General features: G+C 37.7%; 1 long non-coding RNA gene and 1 other non-coding gene across 2 annotated transcripts in view; one reads left to right on the top strand and one right to left on the bottom strand.

The window, feature by feature from the left end:
- The window catches only part of LOC148107131 (uncharacterized), a 431471-nt gene that overhangs the window by 35029 nt on the left and 369059 nt on the right, over positions 1-27383 (bottom strand). The window lies entirely within an intron of this gene.
- On the top strand, positions 15736-15842 carry LOC123794290 (U6 spliceosomal RNA). Its single transcript, XR_006780173.1, has one exon. It is a non-coding gene; the product is annotated as a U6 spliceosomal RNA (small nuclear RNA).

Below are 27383 nucleotides of genomic sequence, written 5' to 3'. Positions count from 1 at the left end.
ATCTATTTACTAAGACTTACTTTCATTTGTTGAATGATTTTACTACACCCGGGGACTTTATTAAGAGCTTTATGTATATTAGCTTACTTAATTTTCACATAACCCTATGACTAGGATATATTTATAACCTTCACATTATAGGTAGAAAACTGAAGCATGAGAAGTAACTGCCCAAAGGTCACACAGCTAATGTCCAATAGGGTCAGGCGGTATGACTCCAAGGGCTCATACTCTTAAGAAGATGTGGCCTTAACTTATACACATACTTATTAACAATATTATGCACGTAACAATTAGGCACAGAGGCAATTAATTTTACTAAGTACAACTCAGAAGCAGCCTTGTTTCACCACAAAGCAAATCTTTCCTCTCTAAGGATTAATAAACACATCCAGTCAATGTGGACAGAAGTGGAGTTTTTGTTTAAGGTCCTAGATCCTACCCTCTTTCAATCAATCTATCCCTTCAGTCTCTGACTTGTACTATCTGCTTATTGGGCCACATACTAACTTTTGATGATAGTCAACAGGGACTTTCAGATCTCCTCTGTGGTTGCTCACTATCATATTAGGAAAGGGTAAGGTTTTCAATTCTTACTGAGGAAAGTTTCTACAACTACCGCAATCACTGTTTTATTGTCATTACGGTTACTTTCAATTAAGTATGATTACTTTCATCCCCCTTCTGCATGAAAGCTTGAACTCTGATTAACTTTCTAGCTCTAGTTTTTCTGAAAAGCTGATAAACATAGAATATCAATTTTGTTACTGGTAACTTCACTTGTAGTAAAAATGATCTCTGATAGATTGCATTTGGACTGTATGAACTATAAATACTTTGTGAAAAGTCATAACTTAAGGCATGTACTGATTCTCATAATTAGGCATGTCACATGTGTTACATGCATCCTCCAGGTCAGAGTCCCCATCTGATCTAAAGTATCCCCCGACCCCGGAGGCATTTGAGTTTGCAACTCCTAATACTCTTCCATTCCTGGGAGGAATTTTGTTATCAGTCTCGAGGTTGCAGACAGGCTTAGTGGAGCACCTCATCAAAAAACTGGATCCCAAGAGAAAAATTTTTTTAAAAAGAAAACTTTTCAATCTCTTCAACAAACAGTGTTGGAAAAATTGGACAACCACATGCAGAAGAATGAAACTGGACCATTTCCTTACACCATATACAAAAATAGACTCAAAATGGATGAAAGACCTAAATGTGAGACAGGAATCCATCAAAATCCTAGAGGAGAACACAGGCAGCAACCTCTGTGACCTCGGCCACAGCAACTTCTTGCTAGACATGTCTCTAAGGGCATGGGAAACAAAGGCAAAAATGAACTTTTGGGACTTCATCAAGATAAAAAGCTTTTGCACAGCAAAGGAAACAATCGACAAAACCCAAGGACAACCTACAGAATAGGAAAAAATGCCATAAAAAAATGAAATCTTGCTGTTTGCAATGATGTGGAACTAGAAGGTATTATGATAAGCAAAGTAAGTCAATTAGAGAAAGACAATTTTCATATGATCTCACTCATGTGGAATTTAAAAAACAAAACGGAGAATCATAGGGGAAAGGAGGGAAAAATAAAACAAGATGAAATCAAAGAGGGAGACAAACCATACAGGACTCTTAATCACAGGAAACAAACTGAGGGTTGCTGGAGGGGAGGGGGCCTGGGGGCTGGATAACTGGGTGATGGATATTAGGAAGCGCATGTGATGTTATAAGCACTGGGTATAAGACTGATGAACCACTGAACTCTACCTCTGAAACTAACAATACACTATATGTTAATTAGTTGAATTTAAATAAAAAGAATAAAAAAGAAAAAGAAAACTTTTCTTTCCTTCAATTTTTAATGTTTAAACAGTCATTTGCTATATCTGATGACATCACTATCTCGAATATTTAAACTTAGAATGGTTTAGAATAGGAAGAACACACACACAAAAGCATAACAAGAACAGGTATAAATGTTCTGTATAAATGTTCCAACTAAGAAAAATAGAGTATAGTATGTTTTAAAGTTTTTAAAAATTACTTTGACAAATCTCAGAAGAATTCAGTTACTTTTAATGAAATTTCTTGTTCTCATGGTGAGTTCTCAAGATAAATCCAGAATGAAACAGTTAAACATATTTTTTAAGAGAAAGAAGTACCAAAAAGTACCCTGCTATTTAGAGAACAACACAGCTTCAGAGTAGAAAAAAAAATTACATCCATTCATTCTTTCAGTTGGTTTAATTCTACCACTTTGCATATTCACCTAGTCTTAGAAAACTGTAGAACTATTCATCTTAGAAATAGAATTCAAATTACTAAAGGACCTATTTCCCTCCAGTAAAAATCAGCTCAATACTTATGAACTCCATTTTAATAAGTAAATTTATTCAATATGCAGATCAAATTCCATGTTAATTAACATCCTTCTAGAAAACCCTGAATAATAAAATTCAAACAGAGTTTAAATTATAATTTATATGAACACTGATTTCTACTTTGATAAATTATTTTCTCATAATAACTTGCATTTTAATTGGAAGGGTAATGATTCTATGTAACCAAAATTTTTAGCTGTGGAATCTCTGAGCCACTAAAACTTAAAACATAAGAAGTGTCAGGCTTTTGTTGAATTAACTAAGGGAGAAGATGAGCAGCTAGAAGGAAAAGGATTAAAGAAAGAAAAAAAGAGAAAGAAGCTTGGAAAGAGGTAAAAAGAACCAGAGATGCAAGCAGGTTGCCCAACTGTGGGACTGGGAGAGGGGAAAAACTATTAAATTATTTTTTCCTGACCAAGATATACTCTTTGGACAGAGCCAAGAGAATTACTAAATTGCCTAAGTCTATGGGTCCTCTTTGTCTCTCCTAGAATCTGGGCACAGCAGCAACTGATGAAGAATGGGGAAGGGAAAAAAAATAGAAAAACAGAAATTTGGATAACTACAGCCTAAACTATGGCCCAACTCAGTGGCTGATTGCCTAGAAACAACACTGAAGAGGTAAAACAGGCAGATTTTCCGCTAGGTGTATCAGTGTTGCGGTTGATGATACTGGGCTAAGGCCATGCTCTAGGCAGCAGCCTGGAACATTCAGGAAAGTGACTCTCAACTCAGGCAACGGCTAGTAACTAACAAAACAAACAGCACCATGAGAGAAGCAATGGATTTATTAATAGTTGATGCTGCAGCAACACTCACCAAATTAATACAATTTAGAGAATTTTTGTTAGTTATGACTGTTCCCCACAGATCCCAGGTATTATCAATTCATTAGTTCACAGAACTTTTTTAATCCCTGACTCTTGACAAGCTAATAATTCCCAGCATGACCAGATGTGCAACATGAAAGAGGCACAGGTTCGTCATGGAGAATGAAGAGGCCAGGCTGGTGGCAGGATTTAGAGCAGCAATTCCTAAATTTTAATACACAGATGAATCAACTAGTGATGCTGTTCAATTCCAGATTCTCATTCAGTAAGTCTGGGGGTAGTCCTTAGATTTTGTGTTTCTAATAAACTCCCAGGTTATTCCAGTGATACTGGTCCATGACATACACTTTGAATACCAAGAAATTAAAGAATGGGAACAATTTCTAAGACTAAAAAAGGTTAAAAAATCCTTGGCACTGGGTATGGAGTAATATAAAAGAGAAAATAATGTACGAACTCTATCATGTTAAGACACAGCAAGACCATAGCCAAACAACAGTCTGGTGCACCACAATTCTAGCCACCACAACCTTCTTAGCAAGCCTATTATATGGGCAGCCCAACACCCAATAAATGCAACACTGGTCTAGTTAAAAAACAAAACAAAACAAAAATTGTGTATATTCCTCTAAGAAGAAAAACCATTATCGGATAATACAATTCTATAAGGAATTATTTTGACTACTACTAACTCTTTATGAGCTTTCATTAAATTTTACAATTTCCCATAAATATTATCTTTTCACTCCAATCAGAAATACTATAGATCCTGGATAAATTCATGAGTTGTGAGGAAGGTAAATTGCAACTCAATAAAAAAAGACATTTCAAAGTAAAGAGATTAGAAGAAGGAAGGAAGCAGAAGACAGAATTCCATAATACTCAAGAAATATGCACTGCAACAAGAGCACTGTTTGTAAACAAGCAAAGAAATATGATGACTCAAAAGCACAAGTCAGGAGTCTATGGCATCATGTATAAATCAAATGACAGTCACCTTAAAAATGATAGTTTGTTTCAGAATATATTCATAAAGTATGAAGCACAAAGAACTAGAAAACAAAGGATGATCTGCAAGATCCTGCAAAGGATCTTCTGCATGATAGAAGAGTTGATGTATCCTTAGAAAACCCTGCTTGCAAGGTTGGCCCCTGGCTAGCATCAAAATTTGGGCATAAAGAGGACATTTTTCCAGCATTCCCAGAATTAAGAAGTCACTCACTGTACCTCAATGCTATAAACACAATGTGGTTTATACTGAACATCTACTTTCCTTCTGGGAGTCTAGAAATTGGGTACAGTCTAAACAGAGGATGCCAAAATGATCTGGATTCAAACCTCTTAGCTAAATTCTTTCATTCTTACCTCCTGCCCCTTCAAAAATTTCCCCAAAGTTCATTAAAAGAGATTTTAATAAAATATGATTCTAATGTTACCTCCCTTCTTAAAACAATTAACAGCTTTGTGGGCCTGGGGGTGAATAAGTTTGTATGACTCTGTCACGTAGGTGAGAATTAAAAGAAAGATTAGCACAATTCCACACTCCTGCAATGTTACATGTTCTACTCCACAAATGCTGGCATGCTGTCAATTATAGGGGCAAGAGCAATATGACCAGAATTTATAGACCCTTTCAAGCTTTGCTGTACCATTAGAGCTCCTGTACTCTAACAAGCCTTTACTAGTTCTTTAATAAAATGTTGTAGAGGATTAACTTCTGGGGAAGATGGCAGAGTAGGAAGATGACCTCATCCGAAGGAGACAGCTAGATAATACCCATATCAATGTAAATAACCCAGAAAGTAACCTGAAGCGTGGAGGAACAGACTCTCCACAGCTAAACGTACAGAAGAGGCCACATTGAAGAGGGTAGAAGGGCGGAGACTTGGTCAGGAGCTAAACAGATCCCCAGGACTATCTACAGGAAGGAGGGACACAGCAGGCAAGGAGAGGGGAGAGGAGCAGATCCCTAAGCCAGGCACCCGAGGCATGGGTGACTCACATGGGAAGATGAATCCCCATAACAGTGGCTCTGAAAACAAGAGGACCCCAAAAATCAGTGGGGCTTAATACCTGGAATTTTAAAAATCAGCAGGCTCAGCTCCGAGAGGTCCAGGAGGGTGGAGTCCCCACCCTTAAAGAGATAGAAAAACAAAGAGCCCCACTGAGATACAGCATAGAAGCAGCAATTTGAAAAATGACTAGGGTATACCTAAATTTTTTAAAGATTTTATTTATTTATTTGAGAGAGAGAGTGAGCAAGAGAGAGCACAAGCTGGGGGAGAGGAAGAGGGAAAGGGAGAATGTGGGACTTGATCCCAGGAACCTGGGACCATGACCTGAGCCAAAGGCAGACACTTAACCAACTGAAACACCCAAGCACCCCTACACAAAGATTTATTTACTAATCTCAGAGTGTGTGCTAGAGCGGCAGGGATCATTGGGAGGGCTCTCCCATAAGAAAAGAGCTGATGGGCGTCATTTCTCTTCCCAACCTCCCAGACTAGATGTAGGAACACCCATGGACCCAGTGCAGCAGAACAATCTCCAACTAGCTTGCTAATGACCCATACCCTGCCTCTGTGTTTTTCTGTGGACTCACCACTCCCAATCCCAAGGGCTTTGGCAGAATTTTTCCCAGGCAGCTGCAGGTCTCTTTCTGCAGCAGATCAGCACAGACCTTGCTAACGCCACACACCCTGCCCCTGCATTCTCCTGTGGAAGTGCCCCCCTCCAATACAATCTTGGCCAGAGCCCATCTAAAGCAGTACTATGAGCCTGGCAGTGTGAAACCAGCCCTGACAAGTGTCAGCACAACTCCAAAGTGATTCTTGCACTGGGGAGGGGATGATAATCATATAGACCAGTCCAACTGAGACCTCGGCAGTGGTCTAGGGACAGACATCTAGTCTGACTGCAGGCCCCACCGACCAACAAAAGCTTCTCAAGGGACAACAGAGGGAAAGTGCCCTGCAGTTTGGTGCTACTCCATCTCTGGCAAACACCTAGTCTGACTCAACTCAAGCCCGAGGCAGCCCCAGACTGGCCCGCTAAAAACATAGAAACCAAACATTGCCCATAACAGAGCCATTGCACATAACTGGATTGAAGGCAAACATGGTTCAGCCACCAATAGTAAGGTACATGAAACAAATATAGGAAATACCTGTGAAATGTCAGGTTCTGGTAAACAGGGGACATTGCACTGCAGGGCACTATATGACCTCTTTTTCATAAGGTCACTACTTTCAAGAGCAGAAGATATAATTGACCTTCCCAACAGAGAACAGGCAGAGAAGCATACAAAATGAGGACACAGAAATATGTCCCAAATTTGGGGAAGGAAACAGAAATCCAGATTCAGGAGGCACAGAAAGGTCCCAACAAAATCAACCCAAGAAGGTCCACACCAAAACACATAATAATCAAAATGGCAAAAAGCAGTGATAAAGAGAGAATTTTAAAAGCTGCAAGAGAAAAGAAAACAGTTATATACAAGGGAAACCCCTAAGGCTATCAGCTGTTTTTTTAGCAGAAACTTTGCAGTCCAGAAGGGAGTGACATGATATATTCAAAGTGCTGAAAGGAAAAATAACAACAACAACAACAAACACCCTATAACCAAGAAAACTCTATCCAGCAAGGCTATCATTCAGAATAGAAAGAGAGATAAAGAGTTTGCCAGAGAAAGAAAAGTTAAAGGAATTCATAACCACTAACCCAGTCCTGCAAAAAATATTAAAGGAGACTCTGAGTAAAAAGCAAAGACCGTAAAAGTAAGAAGAGAAGGAAGCACAAAAGCAGTAAAATTAAGTAAATCTACAAGAATCAGTCAAGGGATTCACAAAATAAAAGGATGTAGAGTATGACACTATATACCTAAACTGTTGGCAGCGGGGGCGGGAGTAAAGCATGGGTTCAAACTTAAGTGACCATGAGCTTAATATAGACTGCTATATGCATAAGACATTATATACAAGCCTACTGGTAACCGCCAATCAAAAACCAGTAACAGATATGCGAAACGATGAAGAGAAAAGAATCCAAATATATAACTAAAGAAAGCCAGCAAACCATAAGAAAGGAAAGCAAGAGAATAAAGGAACAGAGAACTACCAAAACAACCGTAAAACAAGTAACAAAATGTCAATAAGTACGTACCTAACAATAATTACTTTGAACATAAACAGACTAAATACTCCAAACAGTATGGAGTTTCCGCAGAAAATTAAAAAGAGAATTACCATATGATCTAGTAATTCCACTTCTGGTGTTTACCCAAAGAATACAAAAACACTAACTCCAAAAGATACATGCACCCTTATATTTGCTGCAACATTTTTATAATAGCCAAATTATGGAAACAACCCATTGCCTACTGATAGATGAATGGATAAAGAGGGAGTGGGGGGTGTGTGGCTGGTGCAGTTGGTTCAGCATCTGACTCTTGGTTTGGGCTGAGGTCATGACCTCAGGATCATGAGATGGAGCCCTGCATCAGACTCTGCACTCAGCGTGGAGTCTGTTTGAGATTCTTTCTCCCTCTGCCTCTGCCCCTCCTGCTCATGCTCTCTAAGAACAAATAAATAAATCTTAAAAAAAAAAAGAAGTAATATATATAAAATGGAATATTATTCAGCCATAAAAAGAATGAAATCTTGTCATTTGCAACAACATGAATGGAGCTAGAGAGTACTATGCCAAGCGAAATAAGTCAGAGAAAGACAAATACCATATGATTTCACTCACGTAGAATTTAAGAAACAAAACAAATAAAAAAGGAGATAAACCAAGAAACAGACTCTTAACTATAGAAAACAAACTGCTGTTTACCAGAGGAAAGATGGGGGGGGGGGCGGGAATCAGTGAAATACGTAAAGGAGATTAAGAGTACACTTATGATGAGCACTGAGTAATGTACAGAATTGTTGAATCACTATATTGTACACGTGAAACTAATATAACACTATGTTAACTACACTAGAATTAAAATTTTAAAAATAAATATTTTGAAAAAACGTCATAGAGGCAAATGCTCAATGTATCCTCATGGAAACGATAACTCCAATACAAACTACATTTTTTTAATGAGGAATACTATATAGTCAAAGCACAATACAGTAAACAAAAGGCTGAGCTTTCAAACAGGGAGAAGTGGGACAGATGAAGAATCGATTAACACCCAGTGGCGGCTCTGGACTACAGTGCTAGGCTACATACAGCCATAATGACAGCTGACACTGTGTTCAATAAACCGAGCTACCTGCTTCAAAATGGCACATCTGTGTTTATTTCAACGTGCCCCCTCCAGGAGTAACTTTTTGAAGAGTAGAAAAAGGGGCAGTCTAATAGTTCTAGTGCCTGCTGACAAGTTTGGTGACCATTTTGAAGTGACCTGCAGGCCTCTCTTTACTCTTAGGATAAAATCCAAAAGTGTCATTGTAACCTGGAGCGACTGCATCATCTGACTGTACGATAATTTACCAGTTCCATTGCTCACCACTGACTGGTTAGTATACTCTAGGTTCACACGCTCCTTTCAGTTCCTCCAGGACCATGTTCCTTCCTTCCTTGGAGTTTTCTCTCATGCTGTTCCATCTGCCTAGAAAGCCGTCCTCCACCAGTATTTTATTCAGCCAACTCCTACCACTACTTAGGTACTCAAATCTAATTCCCCAGAGAAATGCACTCTAAGGTCTAAAATAGGGCTGCATGGTAAACACACTTAAGGTGCAGTGTGCTTCTGCGCTGTAGCTCCTAACGCAAGCATAATTACTATTTACGTGAATATCTCTTCAATTTCTAGCTCCTCTACTACAATTTAAGTTCTGTAATGTGATGGACCCTGTTTTATCTTATTCATTACTGTAATCTACAATCTAAAATGATGTCTGGCCCATATTAGGCACTTAAATATTTGTTGAAAAACTAGTTTTGAAGAATCAAAGCATTCTATGCAAAATAATGTAAGCAAAGTCTAGGGATCACATAGTTGTTCTAGCAACTAATATAAATACAATAAGAGGTAAAGCTATAAGATAATTTAAAAATTAAGGAAGAACTGAGTTTTCTGACTAAAATAGCATAGACTGAGTAATTAAATAACCTATGTTAAATAATATGATTAAAGTATCATGTATCAGCTGTGAGAGACTGCTTAGAAAGGTATTGTAGTCAAGAGAGGTTTTGGGAAATGATGGTCTCAGGATGCTGGCAATGCTCACAGAAATGAGTGAATAGACATACACAGCATTCAGAAAGAAGAATGAAAGGATTTATTTTGGGGTGACAGACTAAAGATGAGAAAGGAATCAAAGAAGATTTTGAAATTTCAGGACTGAATGAACTTAAGGATTTTTTGCTTCTGGCTATGATGGAATAAATATTACCAAACTAGCTTTCCCCTATCAACTACCATAAAATTAGAAAAATACATACATCTCTTTTGAGGCATTGGACAATAATGAGTGAAATCCTATGATTCCTGAGAGATGAGATACTCATGAATTAAGCCCTACAATTCCCCTATCTCTGTCTAGGGACAGATTTCCCAATCACAACACAATAAGCTGGATACCAAGCAGAGTACCAGCAATTCTACTGAGATAAGCAAGCAAAGATCAGAGTTCTGTGGCAGCTGGGGATCCATTGGAATTTGTGGGACAGAGCACCTAAGAGAAGGGACCTGTTCCCAGAATGGGACACAGAATTCCATGTGGGGCTCCCACGTAGGTGTTCCTTGGCTGAGAAATGGGCTGCACATACACAGGGATCTTAAGACTAAAGTCAAAGAGCATCTGCTATGGGTTAAAAGTGAAGAGAGATAGGAGATATCAAACAGTGCAAGGGAACACTGGAGTTCAAGCCAGCCATAATGAGAGACCAGGTAAATAGTTCATTAACACCTTGAACATACAGATGAGACATCAGAAAGCTTGTGCCTCAAGAGTAACAACCATACCATAGAGTAGAGCCTACTTTTGGCATGCCATAACAAATCTTAAAACCAAGCATGGAAGATCTACAGGAGAAGAGTTTAAATGCTAGTTCTGCCAAGATATAGAGACTTGAGAGACACCTTGCGAAAATAAATACTATAAATCATCCCAGCTTCCCAAAGCCTTATAGTTTCTGACCCTCAACAGAGCCTCAATGAGTCTTGAAGGAATTAAATAATACAAGATATAGTTCTAGGCACAGGAAATGCCAAATAAATTAAGTCATGGTCTTACGCACAGGAAAGGGACTATATATAAATCCACGGAGAGAACTTTCCAGCTCGAGTGAAAAGATCAGAACTCTCATGCTCAATATCTGTAAAATTTCTTACCATTGGCTAATCTCTCTTTTGAAACTTACTTTCTTGGATTCCAGGACACTCCATTCTCATTTTTCCCTTCTTTAGTCTCAGACTGGGCTCTTCTCATTTTATCTAATCCACTATCTTTCTCTTCACCGTAAAGTAGGTGTCCCCAATATTTAATCTTAGACTCTATTTCTCAGCTTCATAATTTTATAAATTCTCTCTGGCTATATGTCTACAGTCATTTCTCTGTGTGTGACACTGAAATCTGCCTGCCTACCTAGCCATGAGCTCCAGACTAATACCTTCAATCATCTTCAGGGACACAGCTCATTAACCACTCAAGTTTTAACTAAAAGCAAAACTTAACTTATTAACAAAACATGTTGTTCTTCTTGTATTCCTTATACTGATTAATATCAGACCACTTGGTCCACTGTCAACTTAACCTATGCATAGAAATGAAAAAGCAGAGGTGAACTTTGTTATTCTTTTGTCCATTGCCACCTTTCCAAGGATAAATAAGACCATTTTCCATGTATTTTAATCCTCTAATAGGCTAATCAACTGTTCTTTAATATAGTATCAATTTTTATAAAAATGGTAATCACACCATGTGATCCATTTCTATAAGAACGTTTTACAAGCTTTAGTGTGCACAGGAATTTCAATAATACCAGTGACTAATATTTATTGGATGCTTACTATATGCTAGGCACTATTATAAGATCTTCTCACAATTATTTCATTTAAGCATCACAAAGATAAAGTCATTCTCAAGTAAGCATATTAAAATAAAAATTTTGATATACTAGGTCTGGTTTGAGACCCAGGAGTCTCTATTTTGAACAAATATTAAAATGTTTTTGATGCATTTAGTTCACTAGATTCACTATTTTATAGAGTATCTCTTTAATATGCCATTAAGTTTTAATTCCTAGCATCGCTGTGTTAATTCATGACTCATCTCTCTCTCTCTCTGAATATGTCAATTTCTATTTTTCTTTACAACTGCACTCTCTCCCCACTGTGAAAATTCTGTACTCTGTCATCAGCAAGTTTTTTCAGGCCCCTCAGTTCACTAGAATAGAATTGCTTTGGCAACACATAGTTGTACTATCTCCAAATACATTCAATTAGTTGAGCTACATTACACTGGATAATGCAACACTGTCCATATATTCCTATGTATTTTAAAACTCTGGCCTTTTAATTTAAAATACATCTGATAAGTGATATTGGTATATTATAATTAGATTATAATGGTCCCAATTCCAAGAAAATTCCTTCTAATAATTCTAAACATAGGGGCAACCAATTTTAAGCATGCAGAGATTCACTAAGTTAAATAAAATTAAAATAAACAACCCCAAAATATTGGTAGCTTTATATATTAATAGTCTACTTCTCCTTCTCGCATCATAGTTAATAGACATATGCACGTCCCCAGCATGTTGGGAAGTGGTGTGATGCTGATTCGCTTCACATCATCATTTCAGGACCCAGGAGCTTTCCATCTACTGGTTCAACCACCTTCTAGGAGTCTCTTTTTATAAAAGTAGTGTATGCACAACACTCCTTTAAATGATTCCCTAAAAGCCTCAGAATCTACTTCCACTGCACACAAACTATTAAGATTGTGTTTTCTTGAAAAAGAAATCACTGAATCTAAATAAATCGGAAAATCTGTAATAGAAAAACCTTTTTATAACTGTAATTTTCCAGCATGCAAATATGGTAAACATAAGCATCAATGTATAAAACTATAGTCTAAATTTTGATAGTAATTCACCTTTAAGGGATAAAAGGCGGCTAAAATCTATAGCTCAAAAACTTGCACACCTTGCAGGAAAGGAACAAAACTTTATTTCACCATATTATAGACACTAAAAATAACTAACCATATAAATTATCAATTATTAATACCTCAAATGTCCATGTCCTATCTTGGTAAATCCCATAAAGCTAGTAAAGTCTGATACACTAATGCGAATGTCCAGATAGCACAGCAGTACTTTAACTCACAGTGTCCATTTAATGTGAACTATGATGCTAGGGTACAAAAGGCCAATTAAAGATAAGTTGGGAAGTATTTTTCCAGCCTCAGGAATGAGGACAGACCCAGTGCACGTTGCCATTTGGTTCCTAAAGCTTATCTAAATCATTCGACCTACCAGAGAACTCATAAAATAAATGCAGCTCTCATGACTCAATTCATAGAAAACTACTTCTATATGAGAGTTCAACATTTCCCACTAGACTTTTGTCTTTTTAGAGTAGTTATTTCAAATAGCTTTTTTCTTACTCTAGTAAATAATCTGAAATTTAAGAGAAACTGAATTTGGCAAGTTAGGCCAAATTAGTCAGAAGAGGATTGATCATAATGAAATGGGATGATTCCAAATAGTATCTGAATTCTGTTTCACCTGCCTACTAGTATCCCTGGTTCTTGAAGAAGATATTAAAAGGAGACACTCCAGGCGTATCTGGGTGGCTCAGTAGGTTAAGCATCCAGTTATTTAATATCGGCTCAGGTCATGATCTCAGGGTTGTGAGATTGAGCCCCGCATCAGGCTCCATGCTGGACATGGAACCTGCTTAAGATTCTCTCTCCCTCTCCCTCTGCCCCTTCCCCCCAGTGCTCTATCTTGCTCTAAAGAAAGAGAGAGAGAGAGAGAGAGAGAGAGAGAGAGAGAGACACGCCAGGCAAATACACATGTAACAGGATGTTAAAATGCAGTTCTGTTTCAATTAAGACAAAAAATATGATACACATCAATAAAAATGAGTACAAGACAGATGACCATATGCAAAATTTACAAAGAAAATGTTAATACCAACAATGCTTGGATTCCTCAAGCAAACAGAGATAATAAATTGGGTCAAGGCACAGAGAGAGTGGATTTTTTTTAAGAGACTCATTGATGGAAATCCTCACCCTCCCCCAAGAGAAATGGGGTAAGCATGGAAGGTGTGAAATCTTCCATCTAAAACCTTAGAATGGGCATATCCATTGCACTACTCCCAGATACTATATTGTCAATTCCCTAAAGTTGGAAGTTAGACTGAAAACTTCAGAATTTTAAAGTGGCTGTGGCAGTAGAATAAATGTAGTTGTGCTGGGACTGCCAGGTCTGAGATGGTGAGCCATGCCAAAAAGAGAAAAAGCAAGGTTGGAGCCATTTTAAGGCCAAGTTCTTACCTTTCTTCCTGAAAAGTTTACATAACACCAACAGCTTCCTTGTATAGTGAACTACCAGAGAACAGGGCTAGAGGTAGAGCAGTAGACTGGGGAAAGGATAATATTGCACATGTCACATAGAGCTAAACAAGTCCTCAGTGATGGAATCTTCAAGAAACACATACACATAACAGCACCTTTAAGAAAAAAAAAAAAAAAATCAGCTTGTGAATCAACCAGGCCCCAGAAGCTTGAAGTCAGTTTATGACATCACCAGACATCTCCCAAGTAAGATATTTCTCCGTCCTGTGCCATTTTCTCTTCTCTACACCTATTTCCATTTGTTGAAGCTACACAGTGGAAGAGGAAGTAAGGTGAGAAGGAGGGTGGGAAAAAAGAAGCTGAGTATACTATCTTCCCCTTATTAGATCAAAGATTTCCATCTGCTAGGCATCTTAGCTAAGAAAGGGAGAGACCTTCCTACAGAGGGAAAAGGAGTTAAAAATCTTCAATGAAGGTTAAAATATTAATTATTTATAGTGATATTTTTACATGATGAATTATCACTGTATTTGTAACTTAGGACTAAACACATAAGGTTAATATCAGAGAGGAACAAGAAACATCTTGGGCCCGTCAAAATTGCATCAAGGGTAAGGGTAAGTACACTGCCTCTCTGAGTCAGTTTTCATGGACATAGAACATAGAAATAAACTGTGCTTTGATTATAGATAAATTACATATGTTAAACATCCAAGCAAACCAATATTTATGATTAAAAAGGACTTGTCCCCAAATGACTTTGGGGGACCCCAGCTTTGACAAATGGTCTAAGCCACCTACAAGTCAGATCATCTTGTTTACAACAGGCCAGCCAAAGAAGCCAAGTCTCTAAGGCTACGGTTGTTCTTTGGTCATCAGTATTTCATCTTGCTCATGGTGGTAACACATCAAGGAGAAAACCAGTTTCTCCTCAAAGCATAAAGCATTTGACTAAAACTTTTAAAGCCCAGAGCAAGTAAGAAACATCCATAAGATGATCTTATCAAAACAATTAGGAAATAACATTCCAAAAATACACATCACAGAACAACCAAAGGACCACCAAATGGATAAAATATATTTTCATTCCAATATCCCTACCATGTCTGGGTCCGATGCTCGTTCCTTTTCTTTAAATTGTGTTTGTTTGTTTTGCCTTTTAATAGGCCTTCAATTTTTTCTTGATTGCCAGGTATGAGGTACTGGGTAAAAGGGACTGCTGTAAAAAGGCCTTTAGTAATATGGTGGTGAGGGAAAGTATTTTTTAATCCTTCGATTAGGTCTCAGGCTTTTAGTGAGCCTATGCCTCTGCACAGTAAACTTCACAAATGTTTCTTCGGTTTTTTTCTCCCCACTTAGGTGGTGGCAGATAGCTAGAGAATGCTGGAATTAGGTATTTCCTTTCTCTATTGATGATACCCCAGCAAGTCAGACTCCCTGTTAAACTAGTTTCTCCTGAGGGCATACCTTCTTAAGAACAGAACGCTCTGAGTATTTCAAAATGTTTCCTTTGCCCTCCCCCTACAGGAAGCCTGAGGGAATTATTCTCCCATAGTTACTGTAGGAATCTGGTCATTTCTGGAGATAAACCTATTGTGGGCCCCCTGGCTATGACTGGGGCCCCCAGACCTTTTAACACTCAGAATTGTCCACCCTGAACCTCTAGCAATTTGTCAATTATATTCAGGTTTTCCTACCCTGGCACTGGTTCCCTGGTTTCTACTCCTGAGTTCTACCCTCTGGAACTCTATGTCTTGTATTTGCCTGACTCTTCAATCTTGGGGACAGCAGTCTGTCCTGTGTTTCCCCTTACCTACAGGTCCAAGAACTGTCGATTTTTTAGTCTGTTCAGCTTTTCACTTGTTAAAATAGAGTGGCAACTTCCACGCTCCTTATATGCTAACCAGAGACTGGAAGCCTTAAAATAGATTTTAATCTCTCCCAGCATTATACAAGAAAATTTAACTCCTAACGCTGTTAATCAATAGTATCCTTGTGTTCACTTCAGCAGCACATATACTAAAATTGGAAAGATACAGAGAAGATTAGCATGGCCCCTGAGCAAGGATGACACACAAATTCGTGAAGCATTCCATATTTAAAAAATAGTAACAATAGTATTCTTAACTTTGACCTTTTAGCACTCTTCTCAAAGGTTACAGTGAGAGTGAGGCAGGATGAATGCCCCTAAAATGCATTTAAAAGACATGAGCTCTAAACCATAACTTAGTGGAAGAAAGAAGGACTTGAATGGAAGCAGATGTTACAGTTTTCTTCATTTTACTATATTGATTAAACAGCAACTAATTCAGTATTGCCATAATCAGGTTCACAGTACAAGTTCAAAAGAGCTCAAAAACTGAAATTAAAAATGAGCATATTGATCTTTATCACATAACTTTGGACCAAAGACTTCTATCCGTACCACATATATAAATTCTTATTTCAAGAACACAAGGAGCTCTCAGTTTTCGTTATTTTCTAGTACCTGGTCCAACATTCAAAAAGCAGTTTAGAAAACTATGGTTTTGAACCCAAAGTCACCATGGCCATAAACATCACAGTATTCTTACAATTCCAAGGACATCTTCCTAATCATTCTGAACAGAGAGACAACTCCAAGCAGATTCACTAAGTTAACTAAAGCATGCAAGGAGAACAGATAACTACTGTCATTGTAGTGATTATAGAATGTTTCTCAGAGCCAGAGATTCACTGTGACATAATGTCAAATAAATTTGGAATTCTTCCCACCCTCACAAAAGTAGGAAGTTAATTACTTCTTAGTAGGCATTATACTATCAGATAAAATGAGAATCATAATACATTCAGTGTGTGATAGATTATTCCAGGTAACCCCAGTGCCTGAGACAAAAGAAAATAAAGGTCACGGCCACTGAGGAATCCCATAGCCAGATAAAATAACTGTTGGCTTAGATGCTGTCATCCTTTAGGCTGATAAGGCAATGTCCTCTCATTAGTTCTGGACTCATAAATAGCCTGTAAAGATTTCTGGTCTACAAATATCTTCTTTACTCGCTTGCTAACTCTTTAGAATTAGACCCTTAAGAATCCATGTTTTTGGCTTTAAGACAGTGGCACTTAGCCAAGTCAGTACATTAGAGTCTGGGAGCTTTTAAACCTAAAGAGTCTCCAAGCTACAACCTCAGAGTTTCTGATTTAATTTGTTTGGGGTAGAGTCCAAACAAGATTTTTTTTTTTTTTTAATGGGGCTGATTTTGGCAGACGCAGTCCTTATGTAGGAAGGTGAAACTATATCTGGTGCTATGTATGTTAAATAAAGATGAAATCCATAGACACACTGTAGACAAATAGAAGAGAAAGGAACAAAAAGACAAGGCAAAAATGTAAACTGTTGACTGCAATATTTTGCCTAGAATCAACTCTGGGTCATCATCATAGCTTAATGGGAGTGCAAAAACCTGATGAAGAGTAGATGGACTTGGAAAAGTTTGGCACAAGGTGAATTTTAGAAGACTTGTCCTGAAAGTCTAGTTATCATGGTTGACTTCCTTCTGAGGAGTAGCACAAAACTGTTTGACAAGCATTGTCTTCACCATAGTCCTTAGCTCAGCAGGTATTTTTTCTACTTCAGATGGAGGAAATTTTCACAGAGACAATAAGTGACCCTACAAAGGTCACCCAACATTTTCTGTCACTCCAACTGGGAAAATAGTAAGTTAAGCTTAAGTAATGCCTTCTTTTCAAAGAGAACTAAACACACATTTCCAGGTAGAGAAAGGTGACATGAATCATCATCCTCTCTTAGGTCAATTTGCCACTTACATCTACAGATTTAACAAAATGCAAAAGAGTTTATGGCAGACCCCACTTCCACGCCTTCATCTCAAAAGGTCTGGCACTAGTAAGTAAGATTTAAAACCTTTTCAGAGTGCTATAAATGTTTATAGAGCAAAGATTTATTTTAAAAACATAGCAAAGCTAAACTGCTTCCACAACAAAAGGAACATATTGGCTTTCTAAAATATGACAACTGGTTTCATTCAAAAAACAGGACAATTTAAAGAGATATGTTTAAAATAAAAGCTTTTTGTTAACCCAAAAGAAAACCTTTACTCCTCTGTAACTTATTGAGATGCCAATAAAATATAGTGTTCGTTGTAATTTGCAAGTAGGATTTCTTCACTTATCAGAGCATATCAGTGTTGTCTGAACACTTAAAACAAAGTAATCAGGTGTGTTTTATGGTGTTACACCAGTATCAGATTATTATGGCAACACGTTACATGTTAAATAACTCTGATACAAACATTTCACTTAATTTTTCTTTTTTAACAGAAATTAGATTTTGGAGTTAAATTATTTAGCAACCAAATGGAAAATAAGCAAAAATATAAGACTGCATTACCTCTAGATGATGTTGTTAGCAACCAAGACTAATGGCTGGGACACACAAATTACTGCCCCAAGGTGAGCTGCGAGTCCATCTGCTCCTCCCTATTCGATTTCTTGAAGCGATTCTAACTGCTAATTAACCGTGAAAAGTTGTGCTGTGAACCTTTCACCTGACATTCTACTGAAACAGTTCCTAAGGAGTGCTCAGAGCAATGTATATATAATCAATTGCCATTTCAGCAGTGACCTGCTGTCCTGCAGAACAGTGCCTCAAACTGTGACTGTTCAGCTCTTGGGGAGGAAACTTTCTTTTTTACTTTTTATTGGCTAATATACACAAATATATCTACTGGACTGTTTTGAGTCATTTGGTTTGTTCTCTCATAAACCTTAGTTCCTTAGATGATCAGACCAGGGAGGAGGGCTAATCTGACTCCCACCTTATATGCAGAGAGTGCTGGAGGTGGTCTATCTGAGCATGCAGAGCCCAGGCTCCAGAGTCAAAATTTCTTGCTGCTGTTTCTGGATTCATCAATTAGAAAACTGGCTTTCAGCCTTGACTGCATATAGGAATCACGGAGGAAACTTTAAGAAATGCTGATGTCTGGGTCCCACCCCCAGAGATTTTGATTTAATTGGTCTGGGGCATAGCTTGGGCACTGGAGAGTTTTTAAGTTCCCCCAGGTGGCTCTAATGTGCAGCCAAGGCTGAGAACAACTGACTCAGGAGGATCTAATTAGATCTGATTATTACCTTCTAAGATACTTTTAAGACTGGCAACATGGCATCATTAAAATATCTCTCAATAGTCACTCTCAAAGTAAATGGCCTAAATGCTCCCATAAAATGTCACAGGGTTGCAGATTGGATAAAAAGACATGACCCATCCATTTGCTGTCTGCAAAAGACTCATTTTGAACCCAAAGATACATTCAGACTGAAAGTAAAAGGATGGAATGCCATCTTTCATGCCAATGGACCTCAAAAGAAAGCTGGGGTAGCAATTCTCATATCAGACAGATTGGATTTGAAACTAAAGACTATAGTTAGAGATCCAGAAGAGCACTATATTATTTCTAAAGGATGTATCCAAGAAATGGATATGACAATTATAAATATCTATGCCCCCAACAGGAGAGCAGCAAGATACACAAGCCAACTCTTAACCAGAATAAAGAGACATATACATAAAAATACGTTAATAGTAGGGGACCTCAACACTCCACTATCAGCAATAGACAGATCACCTAAGCAGAAAATCAACAAGAAAAGAAACAAGAGCTTTGAATGACACAGTAGATGAGTTGGACCTCATAGATATATATAGAACACTACACCCCAGGCCAAAAGAATACTCATTCTATTCTAATGCCCATGGAACATTCTCAAGAATAGACCATGTTCTGGGTCACAAAACAGGTCTCAACCGATACCAAAAGACTGAAATTATTCCCTGCATATTCTCAGACCACAATGCTTTGAAATTGGAACTCAATCACAAGGAACAATTCAGAAGAAACTCAAACACTTGGAGACTAAGAACTATCCTGCTCAAGAATGATTCAATAAACCAGGAAATCAAAAATCAATTTAAACAATTTACGGAGACCAACGAGAATGAAAAGACAATGGTCCAAAACCTATGGGACACTGCAAAGGCAGTCCTAAGGGGAAAATACATAGCTATCCAAGCCTCACTCAAAAGAATAGAAAAATCTAAAATGCAGTTTTTATATTCTCACCTTAAGAAGCTGGAACAGCAACAGAAGAACAGGCCTAATCCACGCACGAGAAAGCAGTTGATCAAGATTAGAGCAGAGAGCCTATGGACTATGAGAAACAAACTGAGGGCTTCAGAGAGGAGGTGGGGGAATGGGATAGACTGGTGATGGGTAGTAAGGAGGGCACGTATTGCATGGTGCACTGGATTGTTATACGCAACTAATGAATCATCGAACTTTACATTGGAAACCAGAGATGTACTGTATGGTGACTAACATAATATAATAAAAAAACATTTAAAAAAAAAGATTAGAGCAGAGATCAATGAATTAGAAACCAGGAGCACAGTAGAGCACATCAACAGAACTAGAAACTGGTTCTTTGAAAGAATAAATAAAATAGATAAACCACTGGCAAGACTTATCCAAAAGAATAGAGAAAGGACCCAAATTAATAAAATTATGAATGAAAAGGGAGAGATCACAACCAACACCAATGAAATTGGAAGGATTATTAGAAACTTTTATCAACAGCTTTATGCCAATAAATTAAGCAACCTGGGAGAGATGGAGGCCTTCCAGGAAACCTATAGACTACCAAGACTGAAAGGGGAAGAAATTGATTTTTTAAACAGGTCAATTAATTATGAAGAGATTGAAACAGTGATTAAAAACCTTCCAAAAAACAAAACTCCAGGGCCTGATGGATTCCCCAGGGAATTCTACCAAACATTCAAAGACGAAATAATACCTATTCTCCTAAAGCTATTTCAAAAAACAGAAACAGAAGGAAAGCTACCAAACTCATTCTATGAGGCCAATATTACCTTGATCCCCAAACCAGGCAAAGACCCTATCAAAAAGGAGAATTACAGACCGATATCCCTCATGAATATGGACACCAAAATTCTCAACAAGATCCTAGCTAATAGGATCCAATAGTACATTAAAAGGATTATCCATCATGACCAAGTGGGATTCATCCCTGGGATGCAAGGGTGGTTCAACATTCTCAAATCGATCAGTGTCATAGATTATACCAACAAGAAAAAAGCCAAGAATCATATGATCCTCTCAATAGATGTAGAAAAAGCATTTGACAAAATACAGCATCCTTTCATGACTAAAACCCTTCAGAGTGTAGGAATAAAGGGTACATTCCTCAATCTCATAAAAACCATCTGTGAAAAGCTTACAGCAAATATCATTCGCAATGGGGAAAAGCTGGAAGCCTTTCCCTTAAGATCAGGAGCACGACAAGGATGCCCACTCTCACCATTATTAAACATAGTACTAGAAGTCCTTGCAACAGCAATCGGACAACAAAAAGGCATAAAAGGTATCCAAATCGGCAAAGAAGTCAAACTGTCTCTCTTTGCAGATGATACTCTATATGGAAAACTCAGAAAAATCCACCCCCAAACTATTGGAAGTTATAGAGCAATTCAGTAATATGGAGGGATACAACATCAATGCTCAGAAATCAGTTGCATTTCTATACACGAACAATGAGACTGAAGAAAGAGAAATTAGGGAATCCATCCCATTTACAATAGCACCAAAATCATTCGTTATCTTGGAATTGACTTAACCGGAGATGTAAAGGATCTATATTCTAGAAACTACAAATCACTCTTGAAAGACATTGAAGAAAACACAAAAAGATGGAAAAATATATTTTTCCATTGTAGAATGGAAAACAATTTGGAGTTTCATCAGAAAATTAAAAATAGAACTAACATATAATCCAGCAATCCCACTTCCAGTATATATCCAAAGGAAATAAATTCAGGATTTTAAAAAGATATCGCACTCCCCTGTTCACTGCAGCATTATTCACAAAAGCCAAGACATAGAAATAACCTAAGTATTCATCTCCAGGTGATCGGATAAAGAAGAGATGTTTTCTATATACAATGGAATATTATTCAGCCATGAGAAAGAAGGAAATCCTATGATTTGTGGGAACATGGATGGACTTTGAAGGCATTATGCTAAGTGAAATAGACAGAGAACAAAAAAATACTACATGGTATCACTTATGTGTAGAATCTAAAAAGTCGAGCTCATAGAAAAAAAAGAGAGTAGAATGGTGACTGACAGAGCCTGGGGAGTATTAGGAAGATGTTGGTCAAAAGTACAAACTTCTAGTTATGAGATGAATAAATTCTGGGGAATCTAATGTACAGCATAGTGACTCTAGTTAACAGTACTGTGTTATATACTTGAAAGTTGCTAAGAGAGTATATGTTAAATTTTCTCACCTCTCCCCCCAAAAAGGTAATAATGTAAGGTGATGGAGGTGTTAATTAATGGTATAGTGGTAATCATTTTGCAATAGATACGTATATAAAATCATCATGCTGTGCACCTTAAATTTACATAATGTGAAATGTTAATTAGATCTCAATAAAGCTAGAAAAAATAATATTTAATATACATTTGAGTCTCAAAATTATTAGGCATAACGTAACAGGCCTTATATATTACGAATACTTAAATACCTAAAAACCAAGGTCTCAGGATCCTAATTTAAAGAGTTTAAGAGGGATTTACTTTAAGATGGCAGAGGAGTAGGAGACCTAAATTTCATCTGGTCCCAAGAATTCAGCTAGTTATCAAACCATTCTGAACATCTACAAACTCAATAGGAGATCAAAGAAAAGAATAGCAGCAACTCTATGAACAGAAAATCGACCACTTTCTGGAAGGTAGGACACAGAAGTGAATCCGAAGGGATATAGGGGAAGAGAGAAGAGAGACTGAGGGGGGAGGGAGCCTCTGTCAGACAGCTATGGGCAAGTGATAGAGCAGCAGAGCACAAAATGGGAACTTTAGAAGTGTGCTCTGGTGAGGGACGTCACTCCAGTGGCCAAGGAGAGGGTGGAACGCTTGCTGGGACAGTGTGGTCTCTGGACTCTTCGGGTCACAGAAAGAGTGAGGGTGCCTAAGTGCGGCAGAGCTCCCAGGTATTGGAGTGGGAAAGCCGACTTCAAAGAGTGAGCAGAGGAATGTGCTCTCAGCTCGGGGTTGCCATAAACCGTGATCCGAGGCACAAGGGCCAGATCCGAGGAGACTCACCTTTCTCCCCAGCTCGGGGGTTGCCATAAACCGTGATCCGAGGCACAAGGGCCAGATCCGAGGAGACTCACCTTTCTCCCCAGCCACAGCAATCTGCTGGGTTTGAAGACTCCAAACGGGGTCGTGTACCAGAGACAGAAATGCTCGGTCACAGGCCAGGTGAGCACGGAGTGCAGCCGGAGACCAGGGAGACAGCAGTGATTGACTGCTTTTCTCTGAGAGCGTACTGACGAGTGGGGCCCCGAGCTCAGCTCCTCTGAGGCCAGAGATTAGGCGGCCGCCATTTTTATTCTCGTCCTCCAAAGCTGTACGGAAAGCCTTCAGGGAACAAAAGCTACGGAGAGCAAATTGGAGCAGATTACTTAGCCTGGCCCCTGGCAAGGGCAGTTCAATTCCGCCTAGGGCAAAGACATTTGAGAATCACTTCAAAAGGCCCCTCCTCCAGAAGATCAGCAAGAACATTCAGCTTAGAGCAAGTTTACTGATAAATGAGAACTGCAGAACACCAGCACTAGGAGAATACAGCACATAGAATTCATGGGTTTTTCCCCATGATTCTTTAATCCTTCAAAGTTAATTTTTTTTTAATTTTCTTTATTTTTTTTCTTTTTCTATTTTTTAAATTTTTCTTCTTTCCTTTTTCAACCAACTTCTTATCAATTCCTTTTTTAAAATCTTTTTTTCATTTTTACAATCATATTCTATCCCTTCATTGTATTTAACCTTATATTTTGTATATATATAAGTTATTCTTTCTTTAAAATTTTGGGATGCAGTTTCTCCTAACAGACCAAAATATACCCTAAATCTAGTGTATGGCTTTGTTCTATTCACCTGCCTGATCACATTCTCTCTTTTTTTTTTTTTTAATTTTTCTTCTCCCTTTTTTCAACCAACTTCTTATCAATTCTGTTTTTAAAATCTTTTTAAATTTTCATTTTTACAGTCATATCCCATCCCTTCATTGTATTTACCCTTATATTTGTGTGTAATTTGTGTGTGTGTGTGTGTATATATATATATATATATATATAAGTTTTTCTTTCTTTAAAATTTTGGGAGGCAGTTTCTTTTAACAGACCAAAATACACCCAAAATCTAGTGTGTGACTCTGTTCTATTCACCAGCCTGATCATATTCTTTTTTTTTTCTCTCCCCCCCCCCCCGCCCCGGTTTCTGGTCTTTTATGATTTCTTTAGTGTATATTTTTATGGGGTTGTTGTTACCCTTTTAGCATTTTGTTCTCTCATTCATCTATTCTTCTCTGTACAAAATGACAAAACAGAAAAACTCACCTCAAAAAAAAAAAAAAAAAAAAAAGACCAAGAGGCAATACCGACTGCCAGGGACCTATCAACATGGACATTAATAAGATGTTGGAAGTAGAGGTCAGAATGACGATTATAAAGATACTAGCTGGGCTTGAAAAAAGCATAGAAGACACTAGAGAATCCCTTTCTGGAGAAATAAAATCTAACCAAGTCAAAATCAAAAAGGCTATTAATGAAGTACAATCAAAAATGGAGGTTCTAACTGCAAGGATAAATGACGCGGAAGGGAGCATTAGTGATAAAGAAGACCAAATGATGGAGAATAAAAAAGCTGAGAAAAAGAGAGAGAAACAACTACTGGATCACGAGGGGAGAATTCGAGAGATAAGTGATACCATAAGGTGAAACAATATTAGAATAATTGTGATCCCAGAAAAAGAAGAAAGAGAGAGGGAGGAAGGAGGTATATTGGAACAAATTATAGCAGAGAACTTCCCTAATTTGGGGAAGGAAACAGGCATCAAAATTCAAGAGGCACAGAGAACACCCCTCAAAATCAATAAAAATAGGTCAACACCTCAACATCTCATAGTAAAACTTACAAATCTCAGAGACAAAGAGAAAATCCTGAAAGCAGCTTGGGACAAGAGGTCTGTAACCTACAACAGTAGAAACATTAGATGGACAGCAGACCTATCCACAAAGATCTGGCAGGCCAGAAAGGACTGGCATGATATATTCAGGGCACTAAATGAGAAAAATATGCAGCCAAGAATACTATATCCAGCTAGACTGTCACTGAAAAGAGAAGGAGAGATAAAAAGATTCCAGGAAAAATAAAAACTAAAAGAATTTTCAATCACCAAACCAGCCCTACAAGAAGTATTGAAAGGGTTCCTCTAAGCAAAGAGAAAACCTAAAAGTAACATAGACCGGAAAGGAGCAGAGACAATACACAGTAACAGTCACCTTACAGGCAATATAATGGCACTAAATTCATATCTTTCAATAGTTACCTTGAATGTAAATGGGCTAAATGCCCCCAATCAAAAGACAGAGGGTATCAGATTGAATGAAAAAATAAGACCCATCCATATGCTGTCTGCAAGGGACACATTTTAGACCCAAAGACACACCCAGATTTAAAGTGAGGGGGTGGAAAACCATTTATCATGCTAATGGACATCAAAAGAAAGCTGGGGTGGCAATCCTTATATCAGACAAATTAGATTTTAAACCAAAGACTATAATAAGAAATGAAGAAGGACACTATATCATACTTAAAGGGTCTATCCAACAAGAAGATCTAACAATTGTAAATATTTATGCCCCTAACATGGGAGCAGCCAATTATATAAGCCAACTAATAACAAAATCAAAGAAACACATCGACAATAATATAATAATAATAGGGGACTTTAACACCCCCTTCATTGAAATGGACAGGTCATCTAAGCAAAAGATCAACACGGAAATAAGGGCTTTAAATGACACACTGGACCAGATGGACTTCACAGATATATTTAGAACATTCCATCCAAAAGCAATAGAATACACATTCTTCTCTATTGCACATGGAACATTCTCCAGAATAGATCACATCCTGGGTCACAAATTAGGTCTCAACTGGTACCAAAAGATTGGGATCATTCCCTGCATATTTTCAGACGATAATGCTTTGAAACTTGAATTCAATCACAAGAGGAAAGTTGGAAAGAACTCAAATACATGGAGGCTAAAGAATGAATGAGTCAATTAGGAAATTAAAGAAGGATTTTAAAAATTCATGGAAACAAATGAAAATGAAAACACAACTGTTCAAAATCTTTGGGATGCAGCAAAGGCAGTCCTAAGAAAAAAGTATATAGCAATACAAGCCTTTCTTAAGAAAAAAGAAAGGTCTCAAATACACAACCTAGCCCTACACCTAAAGGAGCTGGAGAAACAACAGCAAATAAAGCCCAAACCCAGCAGAAGAGAAACAATAAAGATCAGAGCAGAAATCAATGAAATAGAAACCAAAAGAACAGTAGAACAGATCAACAAAACTAGGAGCTGGTTCTTTGAAAGAATAAGATTGATAAACCCCTGGCCAGACTTATCAAAAAGAAAAGAGAAAGAACCCAAATAAATAAAATCATGAATGAAAGAGGAGAGATCACAATCAACACCAAAGAAATACAAACAATTATAAGAACATATTATGAGCAACTAAATGCTAACAAATTAGACAATCTGAAAGAAATGGATGCATTCCTAGAGACATATAAACTACCAAAACTGAACCAGGAAGAAATACAGAACTTGAGCAGACCCATAACCAGCAAGGAAATTGAAGCAGTAATCAAAAATCTCCCAACAAACAAGAGCCCAGGACCAGATGGCTTCCCAGGGGAATTCTACCAAACATTTAAAGAAGAATTAATACCTATTCTTCTGAAACTGTTCCAAAAAATAGAAATGGAAGGAAAATTTCCAAACTCATTTTATGAGGCCAGCATTACCTTGATCCCAAAACCAGAAAAGACCCCATCAAAAAGGAGAATTACAGACCAATATCCCTGATGAACACGGATGCAAAAACTCTCACCAAAATACTAGCCAATAAGATCCAACAGTATATTAAAAGGATTATTCACCACAACCAAGTGGAATTTATTCCTGGGCTACAAGGTTGCTACAACATGCACAAACCAATCAATGTGACACAATACATTAATAAAAGAAAGAACAAGAACCATATGATACTCTCAGTAGATGCAGAAAAAGCATTTGACAAAATATAGCATCCTTTCTTGATTAAAACTCTTCACAGTGTAGAGATAGAGAGATAGAGATACCTTAATATCATAAAAGCCATCTATGAAAAACCCACAGCAAATATCATTCTCAATGGGGAAAAATTGAGAGCTTTTCCCCTAAGGTCAGGAACACGGCAGGGATGTCCACTATCACCGCTGCTATTCAACATAGTAATAGAAGTCCTAGCCTCAGCAATCAGACAACAAAAAGAAATCAAAGGCATCCAAATCAGCAAAGAAGTAGTTAAGCTCCCACTCTTTGCAGATGATATGATACTTTATGTGGAAAACCCAAAAGACTCCACCCTAAAACTGCTAGAACTCATACAGGAATTCAATAAAGTGCCAGGATATAAAACCGATGCACAGAAATCAGTTGCATTTCTATACAC

Source organism: Ursus americanus, chromosome 35 (genome assembly GCF_024610735.1).
Source record: "Ursus americanus isolate L20-20 chromosome 35, mUrsAme1.1.p, whole genome shotgun sequence".
Classification (NCBI taxonomy): domain Eukaryota; kingdom Metazoa; phylum Chordata; class Mammalia; order Carnivora; family Ursidae; genus Ursus; species Ursus americanus.
The sequence above is the reverse complement of the archived record's forward strand: the minus strand, read 5'-3'. Positions and strand labels throughout refer to the sequence as shown.